The following is a 16860-nucleotide window of genomic DNA, read 5'->3' as shown; positions in this document are numbered from 1 at the left end:
TGTCTGCCGAGATTCGCACGCGGCCACTCGTAGCTCACACTGGTGGCAGGCTTAGTCTCGCTCTCTGCACGTCCCATAATGCCGTCGGTGCGCAAGAAAACGCCCTGAGTCCAACAGGCATCATCTTCTTACAGCCAGGGCAGGCGTGATACCTTAATCCCCTTGTGAACAGGCCCAGTGTTGGCTGTCCAAGCCTGGTTAGCTCGCACACCTGCGCTCTGCTCAGAGCTGGCAGTGGTCCAGGCTAGGGCCAGGCATTATGCAGGCCAGGCCCCTTGTTATTACAAGCAGTTTAAGGATCGTGTCGTGAAAAGAGGTTAGATGGAGGGGTTAGGGTTTCGCCTCCATAATGCCTCGGTGTAAGCTCGTCAAAGTGATATCGGGTTTCTCCGGGGTACATTTCCTGCACTCTGGGAAACGCCGGACAATACAAGAGGCTCGCTTTCTCGGAACACGCGGATTTGCGGAAGGACCGAACGCATCTCGCAGCGGGAAACCTCCCGGGAGGACGACGCTGCGATGCCTGTCAGATATCGCGCACAAAGACGCGCCGCAGGCCGGAGCCAGAGCGAGAGCGGGTCGGTCATGAAGTCGGCTGGCTGCGTCTGGCCATTTCACTGCCTTTTAAAAAAAAATTTTTTTAAACGGAGTATGCATTTATGGACCTATTTATCTGTTTGATGGCCAAGCAGGGAGGGTGACAAAGAGCAGTGTTTTCTGCTGGAGGAGTTCTGCTAACTTTGAAGGCTACTGAAGAGCGAGGACTGTGATGAAATGGGCAGGGGAGGACTGGGAGTCCTCCATTGAAAGTGGAGGGGCACGCTGAATTAGGTCGATTTGCCTGTGAATGGGCCCTTTCCATTATTCTTGTTAGGAAGCTGTCACATCGAATAGAGAAAGTGAAAACCTCCTTTTATCAACCTTTTCCAAGTGAAACAGACCAGACAATCAATAACCAAATTCAAACCCAGGGAAAAGTCAAGCAGAATGATATGAGGGGTGTTAGAAAGGGGGCATTTGTCAAATCCCTAATGGAGAAAAAAAAGCTGATAACTGATGTCATTTTGGCTCTAATCTGATGGCCGGAATAACAGGAGATTAAAAGTAAAGCATTAAACCCAGACCTCATAAAATCGGGAGAAAACGCAGAATCCTTACAAATATATGACATAATTTCAGGTCAATATCTCTGAAGAAAGATTTATTCTGTAATTACACATGTCGAAGCCTGATGGAACATTTCAGTGATTCATTTGATTTTATTTTCAGGGGAACAATATGGCTGTGCTCATTATCCCATGTCGGAGACTCTTTCCTCCCTATGTTTCTTTTTATAGTTTTAATGAATTAAATACATGATAAATACTATTCAGTCCAAAAATTCATGTGAAGTTATGGGATGTTAGTTTTGAATGATCAGGATAGAAAAAAAAATTGTTCGCTATTTGTAAAAAGCACTTTTTGACTATTCACTTAAACAGAAAAAATGCAACATTTAAGTTAGTAACTTAGAAAATAGACTGTCCATCATTATATTAAAACTCATAGAGATTATACATGAACCTTTTGTACTATGTAACATGTAGTGAAGCCATAAATGTGTTCACTGACTCAGAAACTTTATAATAATGGAAGTATGAGAATTAAATGGTGCACCACAGACATGTACTGAGTGGTGGAAATGTGATTTGAGCTTTATTCTCTAGTCAGTTCACTTAATACATAATATTCATACAGTGTTAATATTGAAATCATTAAGGTACATAAAATGTGTGAAATCTACTTGAGTCTAATTCTGAACAATGAAAACCCAGAGGAGAAATGCATAAATTTAAATTTGCTATTTTAAAATGTTTCTATTTTATGTCTCTGAATATAGTAAAAGTTTCTTAATGCTAGTGGTAATGTTTTATTGTAGTTTTTTTTTGTTTCTGCTGGTAATTTTTAAGATATCCTTCTTTACATTTTTCAGGAAAAAAGGCTTTACGTCTCCGCTGGCCACAGGATGACAACGTATCGAAGACATTCATCAACTGATTTTCACATACTGCTGCTTCCGATGGTTTGGTTTCCCACTGGATGGAGAAAATGAATCGCGTCATTTAGCCTCATCTATCAACTCAGTAATTGATGCCTTAATTGATGGCGGGGTTATACAGTTAATTGACCATGTTCATTGTGGCCTGTCATTGTTCAGGCATTTCGAATATAGTGCCCAGCAACCGCCGACCAACAGACAAGAAAGAGCCGGACAAAACCAATTTAAGCCAATGGCAGCGTTGTGTTTGCCATGATTTAGGTCTCTGTAGAATCATCAAATAAGGGACTCTCAGACCAAAGATCAAAGACATCAAAGTGAAATAGCCAGAGGAGAGTAAGCAATCAAATATTATATTCAGCGCTGAGAAATCTGAGCTACACTTGAGCATAATAGGCATCATATTAATAGCACGACGTCAAAGGATTTTAGAATTACAATTGTCGAATTTAATTCAGTTTACCTCGAAGGATATTTCAAAGCTTTCAGGCTACTGGTAAAACCCTGGTTCTGCCTTTTGACTGCTTGTCTCCGTGGCGACAAAGTGATGGGCGGCTGTGACTGATGTAATTGTCACACATCCATCTTTCGTGCGCTGGACCCAGATTAAAGCGCGGGGTGGAGTGGGGGGGCAATATGGAAATCGGAGAGCTAATGAATAGCCCAGAAGAGGGAAAAGAGGCTCACACTCACACACTCACACTTTCCCCATTTACTGCAGCTCAGCCCACCCAGTCTCCAGATCAATTCTCTGTCGCATTTCCCAACATGCCGCACCAGACGAACCGTCCGACACGTTTTTACCAAACCGGCCAGTCGTTAAAGGCCCTCGGCTTGGACGGTGGCTGTCCGCGGTCAGGGGTACGCCTGGGCGAGGCGCTCGGGTGCCAGGCGGCAGACTCCGGGCGAGGCCAAGCTCGGTGCGGCGTCCCACACTGCCGCTGCAGGGCAGTGCGCTTAATTGGGTTACACAATACTTTAATTGCCTCCCTTTCCCACATTCCTCGCCGCGCACCCAGACACAAAGGCGACAGCGTAAGAAAGGCCCCGAGTGCAGCTTCAGGGAAATTGGCATCGCCCGCTCTCCAGATTGGGATATAAACAGGCCCGCAGCTGCGGGGAGAGAGGGAAGATGATGGCAGTTGAGGGGAGCCCGTATCTGTGTTGAGTCCTACCTTTTACTGTACCTGTAAGTGTAGATGGATGAGCAGTGATCCGTCGTGGCCCAGCGAAGCTATCATGTGCTGTCCCGGCGACAGTACGGACGAAGCCAGAAGCCGCCGTTAAAAGCTTCGGACTGGAGGAGCCAACAACCAGCAACATTTAGAACATGTGGATTTTACAGGGGCCAAGTAAAAGCACACACATGCAAACGATATATAATGAAGCACATGCATCCAGACAGGCAGACGCACGCACCCAAGCGGATATGCATGCAGACGGCGCGGCAGCCCCAGCAGTGCTCGTGCCCAGGCTTGGGCCCATTGAAACGGTGTGGGAAAGGGCAGGGTGGCTGTGGGGTGGTGCGAGAGATGGGGCAGAGCAGGACAGGGCTGGGAGGGAGGTGTGAAGAATGGTGTTTGTGATCAGTGGTGTGTGGGGGTACGTGGGGTGTGTGGGGGTCGGGGGTCGGGGGGCAGCTGCCCCGGCAGTCAGTGCTCAGGCCCACAGTGGCCCAGCAGGACGCCCGCCTGTGCTCCCAGGACGCCCAGTTGCCTCGGTCAAGCCCTGGAATGCAGGAGCAGACAATGGGTGAGCAGCTCTGAGAAGGCCCTCAATCCTGATAACCACATTAAGGGCCCACCAACATCTGTTGAGGCACAGGAGAAAGACCCTATCTCTAGGCTTTAACCCCCACACTGCTTGCCCCACACACACACGCACACACACACACACACACGCACGCACACACACACAACAGTACTAATCATTAACCCTGCACTCTCAGAGACAACCAAACAACAGCATTTTATTTGTTAGCCGTCCTGCGGAGGGATTGTGGGAGCTAATATTATTTTCCAGCAAACTGCGTGAGAAGGGCTAGCACCACTAGTGGTGGGGATTATTGAACTACTGATCATACACACGTCTGTACACTACTGAACTACTGATCATACACACGTCTGTACACTACTGAACTACTGATCATGCGCATGTGTGTACACTACCGAACTACTGATCATGCGCATGTCTTTGTAGTATTGAACTACTGATCATACACACGTCTGTACACTACTGAACTACTGATCATACGCATGTCTTTGTAGTATTGAACTACTGATCATACACACGTCTGTACACTACTGAACTACTGATCATACGCATGTCTGTACACTACCGAACTACTGATCATGCGCTTGTCTTTGTAGTATTGAACTACTGATCATACACACGTCTGTACACTACTGAACTACTGATCATACACATGCCTGTGAGCGACTGAGCTGATCATACACGTTTGCACTCCTGATTGTGGGATTTCTCAGGATTCCAGCTCCCTCTTCCAAACCAAACCCATGTTCACAACGTGTCCCAAGTGGTGCAGCCTCCCTTCTCTGCTTCTTAACTCATGAGCAGCCCTGCAAAAACATGGAAGAACAAGCCATACGTGAAGTCTTCCACCAAAATAGTGATGTCAGTGACAACTGACAGAATCTCTACCTTATTTCATTGAATTCAGACACAGGACATGAATCATGAAATGGCTGGATTGGCAAGGTCCAGTGAATGGAAGCGGTGGTCCGTATATCGACAGCTGGATCCTCTTCAGAAAGGCAAGACAGTAGCCAGCGAGATCGACCAGCGCCCGGGACAGAACAGGTGTCCTGCCACGAGGAGACTTCTCACACTTCATCTGCTTCTGGGAGCCTAAAAACCTGCCTCGCTTCCACAGGTTTCAAAGCGCTGCCAATTCCACCCCGTGAACCGGGAGACAAAGCCTGAAAGGGCAGGAGGTGGGGGCAAACACAAACAGGGAAAATGCAGCGGAGAGGTGAGTGCCTCTCTCTCTCTCTCTCTCTCTCTCTCCCCCTCTCTCTCTCTCTCTCCCTCTCCCTCTCTCTCTCTCTCTGCACCTCATACACAGCTCTTTCTATGTATGGGCTCTGAGATTAGGAGCTGCAGGAGGTGCCCCTAATGCACTGGCTCCTCAAGTGCCTCCACACAAGCAAGCCCATTCACTGGCAGCTCATTACATGGGCAATTAAGTGCTGTGGGGGGTGGAGGGGGAGGCAGGAGCTGAAACAGGAGGCCGCCCGCCGGTACGAGGAGCCCCTCCAGCGCGCGCTCCCGCCTCTCCTCCCCGTGCGCCCCCCGCCCCCCCACCAAAACACTCCTCCCAGCATCTTCACCTGGGCCGGACCAGGGACACCTGCCTCCCCTAATGAAGATCCGTGGCCTCATTTCCATTTCTGGAGTCGTATCAGAGACGGCGGCACACAAAAACCGTGCCTGTTCCCCCGCCCCAAGCACGGAGAAGCGGATAGAATGACATGGCTAAGTGCTCTTGCAGAGCAGAGCCAGCTGCAGGGCCTGAAAATGGGATTTTTGCTGGGGGGGGGTCTTCACTGCCTGCGACACTGTTGGTTCGCTCATTGGAGGGTCCTTCAGGTTTGGCGCGGCCACAATGGAGGCCATGCGCTACCTCTGAAACGCCTCGCTTATAATGAGGGTCCCCAGGCCTGCTGGCTGAGAAGTGCTGGAGTGGAGCACCTACAGTTACCTGAAACTTAGCACCATATATACAAAAAAGAGTCCAAACACCAGACTTCATCTTTACCGCACGTGCTGTATCTCTCAGCTGATCTGTACTCCGCCCTCACAGTTCCTAATGCGTAAATAATTTCTAGGCCTTGACATGTCATGCTCACTTTTCCGAATAAAAACAGACTCTTTTTTTTCAGCACGCCGACGAGGCAGAAGGCGTGAGACGTCACGCCGCTCGCGGCCCGCTCCGCGGCGCATGCGTGTCTGTCGGTGGAGGAGAGGGGTCCGCGCTTGTTAACATGTTCGGCCTGACCGGCTCCTCTCGGCACCTGAGGGGCGGGGGGGGGAGGTGGTTGGGGGGCAAGCCCGGAGCGCAGGTCATGGGGGGAGAGGAAGAGGAAAAACAAACAAACTCGGCCACCATCCATCAGCCGCGCCCCTCCTGTCCTGCGAGTGTTTACCCAAAGCGCCGTCGAAGTCTGCGGCCCCCCCGCTCCGCCCGTGGTCATGCCTTATGGGTACAGATATCTCAGTTCAGCTCATATCACACACCTCTGGTAGCAGTTACTGTGACTGTTCCTCTCCATCGGGGTTTGGTCCTGTTTGGTGGCATTTTTCCTGATGATTGATGCCTGTATAATGTTGCAGCCTTTAGGTGTTTTATATGATGGGAAAATTAAGGACTTGCGCATGCACACTTAAAAACAAAGGATGTATTGTGTTTCATAGCTCATATCTGTGCACCCCACCTTGTTCTTAGGGCTTAGATGTGTGAAGTGCTATTTAAACTGGGTTGTGATTCTGTGTGTGTCAGTGCGGGTGTGTGTGTGTGTGTGTGTGTGTGTGTCTATCTCTGTTGGAGGTTTGTTTAGAGGAGGTCTATGCTCCTGTCTGTTGTTGGACTGTGTGTCTATGTACCACAGGCAGCTTCCTCATGCTTCTCTTTCTCTCTTTCTCTCTCTCCCTCTCTCCCCCCTCCACTCACCTGTGACGGAGCACTTCCCCTGGCCTGCTCTTATCAGTCCACAGAGGAAATACCTGGCCCAGGTAAACAGGACCCCTTGACCCTCAGGCTCTGGGCTCCTACCCCAGAAGATGTGTGTGTGTGTGTGTGTGTGTGTGTGTGTGTGTGTGTGTGTGTGTGTGTGTGTGTGTGTGTGTGTGTGTGTGTGTGTGTGTGTGTGTGTGTGTGTGTGTGTGTGTGTGTGTGTGCAGGTCTTCTCCTGGAGACCAGCCCCACCGATCTGCCATGCCATTCTCAAACAGAGTCTTATCTGTCCATCGGCAGGTGGATCGCATGAGGATCCTTATCAACATGTTGTCTTCAGAATGGTCTGCACTGCTGTGAGGCGCACTAACACAAATGAAAATGAGAATACCATCATTGATTTTTTATATATATATACATACACATACATATGTATATATACATAGTCATTTTATATATATATATATATATATATATATATATATATATATATATATATTTATTGCCAATGTCGATATATATTGTCATTAATATATATATATATATGTGTATTAACTGCCTCACATCTGTTTTACCACATTCTTTCCTACACAATGCCATAAAATAAATACATTACAATGATCGCATGACCAGGGAGCAATGAGAGCGTGGCTATGAACACGCACACGAACACAAAGGGTTCGTCAGAGCGCCGATCGCCTGTGGAGGGCCGGCTTTGATCAGCCATCCCTCGTCTCTCGGGGGGAAGAGTGGGCATTGTTCCGGGGGTACTGTGGGCACTGGGGGCTACTGGTGGCACTGGTACTGTGGGCATTGTTCCAGGGGTACTGTGGGCACTGGGGGCTACAGCGGTTACTGCTGCTGGCCTCCACCGGAGCACATCTCACCGTGCTGGAAGTGCGATCCGGAGAGCAGCATGGACTGTGTGTGGAGAGTGGCGAACCTGATGGAATACTGTAAGTGGATCCCGGACCACATGAAATCTGCTCCCTTTGCCTGTGGGTGTGTGAGCGTGTGTGAAGTTTCCGAAAAAGGCAGCCAGCTCCCCAGGGATCAGTGGCCTTGTTAAGGATGCATATTCCCACACTGTTCCATTTCCCTAGGGGATGGGCGCGCGCACGCAAACACACACACACACACACACACACACACACACACACACACACACAGAGAATACATATACACATACTCTCGTGCACAATCACACACCAAGACACACTCACTCACACACCCACATAAACGCGCACAGGAAACACACACGTGCTCATGGACGAGCACACAAAACGTGCACACGCGCCTATATGGGTGTGTATTGCCACACTGCAGACTTCCGCGCCTGACGCTCCTATATTCTAGCTGTCTGCACCTCAGGGTTACTCTCTCTCCTCTGGCCATCACTGAACAACCTGCCCCCTTTCCCACAACTTGTTACCTGAGCCACACATGCAAATTCCTCCTGATGCACCGGTTCCCATGATGACGAGGGTGGGTGCAGGGCCTCCCTTCGGTTGAGCCCGGCCAGACGCTGCGGGCTGACTGCTCTGACCACGCTGGTGAACTGACCCGGCCCAGGTGCAAGAAGACGATAACAGGCACGTCCTGTTCACCAGGTGAAAGAGAACAGCCCCACTGAGAAATCCACAGACTCCTTTTCCCTTGAAATTACTCTAATCATTTACACACATTACACATTATTATTATTATTCAACATGCATCTGGAATCTCATAAACTGCGAGCCGTTAAATTTAAATCAGTGGTGCTACATGTCTTACTATAAGGCGGACTTTTGTCTGAGCCAAGAAATTCATAAACTGTTAATTGAAATAATTGTTAAATGGCCCAAAACTAGAGTGTATCCTTTTCAACAAATTGCATTAGTCTGGCTGGTTCACAGCTCACAAATCCATAAGGGACAGCAGAACCCAGCTGGAACACTTGTATCGACACCAGTATGTGATGTACCAAGAAGGAGCACTTCCCCCAAGTTCCTGAATTAAGCCAGGGATACTGAATTAATACAGGGATACTGAATTACTCCATGGACACTGAATTTTGTGTTACCACCAGTCATCTAGTGGGCCCCAGGTAAGCAGAGAGAGAAACTAAAGACAAGCAGGACAATAGGCCATGCAGCAGGACAGACGCTATCTCTACCCCATCTCCTGCCTGGGGGTTCGCACAGAGGATGTTGTTAAACTAAACTCAAATACTCAAACATCCTGCACCACGGAACTCTCTCTCTCTCTCTCTCTCTCTCTCTCTCTCTCTCTCTCTCTCTCTCTCTCTCTCTCTCTCTCTCTCTCTCTCTCTCTCTCTCTCTCTCTCTCTCTCTCTCTCTCTCTCTCTCTCTCTCTCTCTCTCTCTCTCTCTCTCTCAGTAGCATAATGCCTTTACACCCTTCACACCTCAGTGGGAGCGGGGGCTCGGGGCTTGGATGGGGTCTAGACTCTTCACCAAAAATGTTTGATCTTAGTGTGTGTGTGTGACTACGTATGTTTTCCCAGAGACACTAGAGTATTCACACAAGACTCTCTCCTCCTCTGTATGAAAAAAAGAGGAAAATGAAAAGGAATAACATTAAATAAAGTTTCATAAACACATATTAGAATCTCAGTTCTTGTCCAAAAAAAAAGAAAAGAAAAAAAGCTATCCACTGACACTGACTCATCCCCAGAATGAGGGTAAGACAGAATAACAGTTGAGTACACAGAGAGAAGAGAATCAAAGTTTCCTCATTAACATTCCCACATTAGCGCACCCTCAGTACCATTCCCACAGGGTCCCGCTCCCTCTCTCACGAGTGGCTTGGACGTTTGCAGCACGGATTACCATCGGCCCCCTGCAGCGAGGCTCTGTGAAAGGGAACCAGGTTAACAGTGATAAGATGATGAGAGCGTGAAGAAGTGCGGTGAGGAGTAGCAGAGGGGCCTCGTCTCGCCCCCACCTTTTCTCCTTTTCTCTCTTCCTCCCTCTTTCTCTCTTACTCTTTCGCTCTCTTCTCTTCTTCCCTCGCTTTCTTTTCTCTCTCTTCCCCTCTCTCCTCCTCTCTCTTCCTCCTCTTGCTCTCTATCTGTGCTTGCCCATGAGGGCAGGAAGTGTTGGACAGGAAGTGTTGGACAGGAAGTGTTGGTAGGCTGCCTGTAATAAGTCCTTTGTTGGGCGCTTCCAGCTCCACCACATCACATCATTACTCACCCCGCTAACCAATTTGCTGGTTGTCATGGCAACCACACCGGGTCGGAGCCGAGAGGCAGGACTGGAATCTCAATGGCTGAAGACGGAGAGTAGGTGGCAAATGGAGAGAAGTTTTCAAAGTGCCCTCTCTGACCCAGTAGTCCACTAATACAGACCTCGGCCTTCTGTTCAAGCATTCTGTAACCATGTCCCAGAGTCCAAGACATTGTAAAGTTTCTCATTAGCAAAATATATGAAAAGTATTATAATTTTATTGAAACTGTTGTAATTTTTCTTTTTCTTTTCAAGGCTATACATATGAAGGATAATTCAGTAACCACCTGCCTCACCACTCCAGAAAAAAACTTTTTTATAGGAAAAATAGAAAAATAGTATGTGTTTACTTGCTATGACTTTATCATGAAATCTAGTTCATGTGTAAACAAAATAATAATGATCCTTCTATTCATAGATATTCTTCTGCTCCTTAAGGTCTAGGACAAGAGTGACTTATTCAAAACACCTAAATCCTGATTGTACCACAACTTTATTTAATATAAGGTCCATTTACTGTGTGTGTGTAATTAGGGTCTAATGGGGTTGGTGTCATGTGTGTGTGTGTGTGTGTGTGTGCGTGTGCGTGTGTGTGTGTAGGGTCTGATGGGGTCGGTGTCTTTTGTGTGTGTGTGTGTGTGTGTGTGTGTGTGTGTGCGTGGTCTGATGCGGGTCTTGCGGAGTCTGCTGGGGGTGGTGTGTCTGTGCAGTGTCCAATGAGAGCGGTGCATGTGTGCATGCTTGCGCGCACGCCGTGCGGTGGCATGCTGGACGGGGCTCGGCGGGTGCACTCCCCGATCCCGGCTGCCCAGCCCAGGCTGGTCCGAGCGGGTCAGCGTGGGCCGGTCAGCAGCTGCCTCCTGGCTGCGGTCCCACGCTTCACAGGCTGGGGGAGGATTGACAGCTCTGTAATAAAAGCAGGCGCCCTGGCTGTGCTCAGAGCGGCCCCATTGTTCTGGGGCCAGGCCCACTGCTGCTGTTTACTCTCTCCCTTATGCATTATTCAACGGCCCAGGAGCTCCCAGGGAAAAGGGGCTCCATTCACGGAGCCTCTTGCCCTTGTTTTGTTTTGCTAATTTTCAATTAAAATAAACCACGGGCGCTGGAGGGGCACAGAAAGAGAACGCGAGGGAGAGATAGTCCCCCCCCCCCCCCCCCCCCAACTATTTACTGTGTGACGTCTAAGGGGATTAGGGCCGATCACATAAATGACAATAAAACGCTACTTACGGAGTATTATGTCGGTGACATATCTGTTATTTCACATAAGGGGCTGGACCCGGACAATGGGAAGAGACGCGGCCACTGTAAACTTAAGCCTCCCTGCTCTGTGACGGCTGGGTACCTGTCACCGTACTAATGAGGCTGTGATTCTAATCCCAGCAACAGTTTGCATTCTCATGGTCAAGGTGACTGATACAGACAAGCATGACAGATTTAGGTAGTGTTTACATTATACTACAAGTGTCTTTTTTTTTTATTCTCCCATAATAATCTGTGTAGGGCCTACGACTCACAGAAACCACACGCCCTCAGGAGGCATGATCAATACACGTCATCTCCCACGATCAGCCACCATCACGAGTGCTTTGGAATTCAGATGGCACTCAAAGTTCCAGCAGGCCCCGGAGCGCTGGTGACCCAACAGGCCATTAAATATCGGTAACCCTGGCAGGGCAGGGGCTGATCAATAAGTGCAGCCGATAGCCCTTTTATTGTCTGCCTTTTTTCACACAGGATGGGGCTGTGCTGACCCGGGGGGGTGGGGGGTGGGGGGTTGTGGACAGATGCAGTGACAGTGGGCTTCAAGGGGAAGTTAAAGATTCACCACACATCTGTTCCCCTGCCACAGAGCGGACACCCAGGCACCTACCCCCGCCCGCCTGCCCACGGGCCTGTCTCCCTGCACGCCTGTCTGTCTTCCTGACATCCAGCCTGCGTGTCTGCCCGTGTGAGGCCCACCTGTCTCTCTGTGCACCCCATGGCTCAGTGGACCCACTGCAGAAGCCTGGGAAGCTGTAGGCACAGATAGTGGAGGTGGATTAGTGGTGAGGTCAGTGCTTTAGTTATTTTTAAGATGTTTTTCAGGGTATGAAACAATTCAGTTGATATTTAGATACTCCAAACATTACAGCCAAACGGCAAGCCCAAACAATTTGCAGTTTGTTATGTAACTCTTGTTATGTACATAAACAGTGCGAGAAGTTTATACCAGTGCAAACTACACAGCTTTGTCTATTTATACTAAGTTTTCTCTCCAGATAGCTAAGCAAAATGCTCAAATTTGACGGTGTTCTGTTTACAGCAGGCTCCGGCTGCTACAGCCCGGGTGTCACCTTGGTACCGCCTCACTTAAGGACATGAGTACATGTCAAAATCACAGAAAACAAAACTCTCAGCGGTCCGCGGGTCCCACTTCCTTCGCCACCTGCTCGCTGGACCACCGAAGGGCGGAGATGCTTCACGGAGACAGCTCCAAGAGCTTCTTAACAATCAGGAAATCGCTCCATGGAGCCTGTAACTTACAGTCCCACTCTTTTATCTACACCTGTCTGAACCTTCCTGAAACACAAGACGTCCATTTACCATTTCTATAAAAGGACACCCTCTGAAACCACTAAGAGACTCTTCCTCCTCTCTACCTCGTCTCTACCTCGTCTCTACCTCCAGGCTCTCAGCACCGCGGTTTGTGTCTGCGGGAGTCGGCGTAGATGTTTCTCCGCAAGGGTAAAACTTGCGTGTAAATGAGGGTCTGTCTCCCACTCTCCAGCCTCATTGCGTCACGTGGCTGTGTCCCTGAAAGACGGACGGCAGGCCGCACACAGTAGCGAGCCTTGAACAGGGACGGAATGAAAGGAGATGAGTGGCCGCTGAATGACGCCGAAGCGCGCGCGCGCGAGGGAGAGGAAGGAGCGAAGAGCGTGGCCCCAGATGCCGCTGGGCGCAGGTGAGCACTCCAGGCAGGCCCCGCACCTGGCCCCTTTGTTCCCGGCTGATGGCTTTACGGCGAGGAGGCCCCGTCTGTCTCATAAGGCCGGCGGGACACGCGGCAGTAAAGCCTAACTGCTGTCGGAGCATTGTGCAGGGGCGCGAGAGCGCGTGCGCGCACGTGTGCGTGTGTGTGTGCGTGAGGATGAAGCCCCGCTCATTAAAGCCCAGTAGACAGACTGCGCTGTCTCAGAGCATCGGGCACATGGACACCATAAGATAAAAAAAAAATAAAAACACTGGTATATGTACACAAACAGCCTATTGGAAAAGGTTGACCATATTAGATTTACAAAGGCCACCTTTGCTTGTACTTAGAAACCTTGGCAGTTAGGGAGAGATACAGTGTTAAGGAATATAGACTCATTTATTTACTCAGTTTACCCTTGTGAACGCACGCATGCGCGCGCGCACACACACACACACACACACACACACACACACACACTTACCAAATAAAGAACGACTCCCCTGCCACCATCAGCGTCTGATTTCACACTGTTAATGAGTGTGTTGTGTTTACAGTATACTGTCCCTGCTTCAGCCTAGGTGGCATGTCAGTACCGTCTTAAAGACACAAACACAACTCCTGAAATCCCAGTCACTTGAAAGAAAAAGTTCAAGTTAAAAAGAAGTGGTGAAATCCAACCCAACAGAAAGTAAGAATACTTCTCCTAATAGCAGCAATTTGATGTTGACCATTTCTGTCAGATAGGCCTGCACGAAGGTCTCCAGAAAACGGACTGGCACAAGACTCCCTTCACCTCGAGACCCTCGGTGCACACGAGAACTAGAAACGGAAAAATAAGCACGCGCGTTACCGTTTAATTAATTCAGTTTTCTCAGGCTATCATGCAGCATCTTATTGATAAGAACCAAATTATGTGACGAAAAGGAAAGCGATGAGCAGCTTCGTGATTTGATTTTTTTTTTAATAAGACGCGAGGGCATCTTAGAAACCAATTATCCCACGAGAAATAGATCATTATTTTTTCTGAAGCAGCTTGGCTCGTGAGGGCAGAAGCAAAGGTGGTCACCAAATGGAAGGGAAAGGGTTTTTTTTTAACTTAGATAGAGAGTGGCACAATAAAGACATAATCATCTCCCCTCAACTTCTCCCATCCAACTTTCAGATTTTAATTTGCCGTCTGTGAAGTGGTACCTAATTTACTTTCGCCGCGTCCCTTCAATGCGCCATTGTTGTGGCGGGTGCGACTCGGAGCTTCCTCTCTTAGCGCACCTCCGCGTGAAATTGGTTTAATGACGCTGAAAGGTACGGAGCTCGCGCAACACTGCAGATTCCAGTGACACTGCTTCACGCCCTCGGCCCGCCACCCCATCCCCCTCCCATCCCATATTCCCCCGTGCACTCACACTACATCCACGAATAAAAGACCGCTATCTCTCGCATTGCATCTGCGGATATTACTGACCCCTTCACTTTGCAGACCGTTAAGGGTAAGCGCGCAGAGGAAAAGGGCGCAATCGTTGACTAACGTGACAGACTCGTGCGTGTTTTAGGTTTGGATGGGTCAGTGGGTGACGCGCAAGAGACGATCCTAGATTCCTAGAGTCACCCGCGAGAGCGCCGCTGGTCCTCGCAGCTTGGGAACGTGCGCACGCCGACCCTGTGAAACGGGCTCTCGTGTTACTGTTCCTCCTGGGTGTGGTTCGTATGGGAAAGCAACGGAAGTCCTAAGAGATTATTTCGCGCTTGTTTATTTGTGTGTGTGCGTGCGTGCGTGCGTGCGTGTGTGTGTGTGTGTGTGTGCGAGCGCGCACGCGTTCCTAAGCGCGTAGGCGCGCTTTATTACATAATCCCCCCATTGGTATATCATTTTCTGCTTCTTGTCCTCCTTTTTGGACAATTGCATGAAAAATGCATGCCGTAACGGAATATTTGAATCCCTGCTGGTTGCTGCTAGTAGACCCTCGCTGCAGACCTTTCCCGGCAACCGGAGGGGCGAGAATAACTGAAAAAAACAGTAGGCCTGCTGACCGCTGAGAGACAAATCTCAGCGCTCGTGCATTGTACGCATAGCAACACCTCCGGTGTGAAAGTAGCTGTGGGTATGTGTGGGTGTGTCGGTGTTTGTGGGTGTCTGCGTGTGGGTGTGTGGTGGGAATTGTTAAAAAGGGCCTGTGGGAGTGGGGAGGATGATAGTCCCATAGGAAGCCTCATTGCAAACGTTGCTACGAAAGCAGATGAGGGAGACGAGTAACGGTCTCTGTGGGCGCACTGGAATGGCACGCACATTACGATCCATTACTGTCAAAAGTTTATGTGGCTGTCAGGGTTCAAAGGAATATCCATTTCATCTGTGTGGGTAAACTCGGTGTGGGACCGCAGCTCGAGGCACGAATTGCTTTCGACATTTTAAACATATTTCACCGCAGAGCTTTCAGCGTTTCCCCTCTGAAAGAGAGACGCTGAGAAAAAAAAGACACCATTTAACATTGTCAGTCATCATCTTATCATAGGCTGCGAGCCACTGTGTGGCTTTGAGCCATCTTTTAAGAACAAGTGCATTTCTGCGCATGAATTCATTTTATCATGCATAGAAATAAGGGCAGCTGTTGCAGGACGTCGCGCGCGTGCACCGTTGAACTAAAGCGCGTAGCCCGTGACCGTTCCCTGGTCGCGTGCGTTTGGCAGGTCCGCTCTGCAGGAGTGCAGGTAATTACTCACTTTACCAAGGGACACTGGCGCGCAGCGAGAGAACACAACGGCAAAGCTAAAGTACGCCTTTGCGGTCTGAAATTGTACGTTGGTCACCAACAAAGGCCAGCTATGATATTTATATCTTTAGCTCATGGCCAAAGCATGTCTTGCTTGCAAGTGTTGGCATATGAATTAGGGGCACTCACGAGACCTCACAAGAGGACTCATGCTAGTACTATTTTAGATATGACATATGTCGATCATGTGTAATTGCTATGTTTCGCTGACTTTTATGAAGGAGAACTCTTCTGCTACTGACTCTTTATAGTACGTTATAAAACACATTGTGCAGAATACGGCTAACTGTTGGCTGCAGTTCCAGCACATTCCACTGGTAGGCGCTATAAAACAGTGTTAGGTGAAAGTTATTTACCATTTTTCACAACTAATACCAGCATATTGCACTTTGCTTACAAATGCATAGAATACCAAGAGATAATAACACAAAAACTCGTTTTAAAAAATCTGCCTTCAAATCACATAACAAAGCGGATCTGATTTTGTTTCCCTAGTTTGGCCACAGGTGTGTGGAGAGAGGCAGGTGTGTCAGAGTGACACAGAACAGGCAGATGTGGGTGGCTGACAGAAGCCTGCAGGACCAGCAAACCTTCGTCCTAACATCAATGCCCAAGACAAACGGAGTAATATCAAAGAAATGCTGCCGAAAGCACGTAAGTGTGCTACTCATACGTTTGCCTTTGTTCTGTTCTCACCAGGCAAGCTGGATGGGTTGGGGGTGGGTAGGGGATAGGTGGGGGTTCCTAGAGCACTTCACTTACCAATGTGCTGCTCTCACTGTGCTGCTCTCACTGTGCTCCTCTCACTGTGCTCCTCTCACTGTGCTCCTCTCACTGTGCTTCTCTCACTGTGCTGCTCTCACTGTGCTCCTCTCACTGTGCTCCTCTCACTGTGCTTCTTTTACTGTGCTCCTATCACTGTTTCTCTCACTGTGTTCCTCTCACTGTGCTCCTCTCACTGTGTTACTCTCACTGTGCTCCTCTCACTGTGTTCCTTTTACTGTGCTCCTCTCACTGTGCTCCTCTCACTATGTTCCTTTTACTGTGCTCCTATCACTGTTTCTCTCACTGTGCTCCTTTTACTGTGCTCCTCACTGTGCTTCTCTCACTGTGTTCCTTTTACTGTGTTCCTTTTACTGTGCTCCTCTCACTGTTTCTCTCACTGTGCTCCTC

The 16860-nt window shown here is 49.0% G+C and overlaps 1 long non-coding RNA gene across 20 annotated transcripts in view; it reads right to left on the bottom strand.

Annotated features, from left to right (window-relative positions):
- Positions 1-16860, bottom strand: part of LOC118242268 (uncharacterized) — a 55115-nt gene that overhangs the window by 6877 nt on the left and 31378 nt on the right. For 7 of the 20 annotated variants that reach the window (XR_014117583.1, XR_014117582.1, XR_014117593.1 and 4 more), the window contains 5 exons: positions 7675-11976; positions 4700-7097; positions 4468-4617; positions 3458-3766; positions 1670-3335 (listed from right to left, as the gene is read on the bottom strand). This is a non-coding gene — a long non-coding RNA (uncharacterized LOC118242268). Of the gene's footprint in view, positions 1-1669; positions 3336-3457; positions 3767-4467; positions 4618-4699; positions 7098-7674; positions 11977-16860 lie in introns of those variants that run through there. The other 13 variants (XR_014117594.1, XR_014117598.1, XR_014117590.1 and 10 more) reach the window with 12 other exon arrangements.

Source organism: Electrophorus electricus, chromosome 16, assembly GCF_041902795.1.
Source record: "Electrophorus electricus isolate QZ-2024a chromosome 16, ASM4190279v1, whole genome shotgun sequence".
Classification (NCBI taxonomy): Eukaryota; Metazoa; Chordata; class Actinopteri; order Gymnotiformes; family Gymnotidae; genus Electrophorus; species Electrophorus electricus.
The sequence above is the reverse complement of the archived record's forward strand: the minus strand, read 5'-3'. Positions and strand labels throughout refer to the sequence as shown.